Genomic DNA, 1115 nt, shown 5'->3' with positions numbered 1-1115 from the left:
AAGTGAAAAGCCAAATATTTTTTCTCTGAGACTTTTCATGAAAAATCAGACCGAACTTTTTTTGTCATGGGTTTTGTCGACAGTCGTAAAGTCTTTTCCCATGCGATTTATGACGGTAGAAATACCTCTTTTGTCACGAAGTGATAGCGAGATCGAACGAGCAGTCAACATTAATCGATCACAATTGATTCTTGTCTAACACATTGAATGTGGGAAATGTAAGCACACAATTGTCTTATCGTTTGATTCTATTATTGTTGATCGAAGTCTTCAGATGACTTCTGGAAGAACTTCATCGTTCGTGTTGCAACATAATATATTTCCAATTAAATTGAACGTCGCGGAAATAAAAACTCCAAAGAGACAAAATTGCGCAACTTAAACACGGAAACGGTCCCGTCATTTAATTATTGGCCGATCTTTCGACGTTCTAAGCTCATGAATGAAAAACGTGGCACTATATCCCAATTAATCCAGCAAAATGCCCTTGAGCGTCTACCGATCCCTCGGGTAGCCAGTAGCGGGCGAGCTGGCAGCGAAACTGGGAGCGAGACGGTGTAGATACGCGTAAGGAAGCGTAACGCCTACGTAGAGCCGAGCCTCTGACTCGCGACTTCCGGTCAAGCAGCAGGAAGCACGCTCGGTGCCTCGCCGCCACCGACGCCCGGCTTGCCCGACGACATCCTTAGACTTGACTATACCCGAGCCAGGAACTATAGAAACCGCCGCGAAACACGCTCAAGAAATGTTTCTACGCGTACCAACCCGAGAGTCGAAATTTTCGTACTACATTGATTCTACAAGTTTCGTGGAACTTGAAAGATCAACGGGGAATCTTGAGATATATATCTCGAGATTCACCGATTGACGGAACTTGTAGGATTAATGCGAAACACAGACAGCGATACATTATATATAAAGAGAATTTTGTAGTAAAAATCTCTATAGGACTTTGTAACTAAGGAATAGATCGACATTCTATTAGTGATTCACTATCCTCCCATTTTATATGTGTTACTAATATTTTAGGAATTAAAATGTATTACTAAAACATCTGCGATATATATATATATATATATATATATATATATATATATATATATATATATATATAT

Source organism: Odontomachus brunneus, unplaced genomic scaffold, assembly GCF_010583005.1.
Source record: "Odontomachus brunneus isolate Ranch 3 - 2012 unplaced genomic scaffold, Obru_v1 Obru_scaffold_096, whole genome shotgun sequence".
NCBI lineage: Eukaryota > Metazoa > Arthropoda > Insecta > Hymenoptera > Formicidae > Odontomachus > Odontomachus brunneus.
This window is presented reverse-complemented; position numbering follows the sequence as displayed.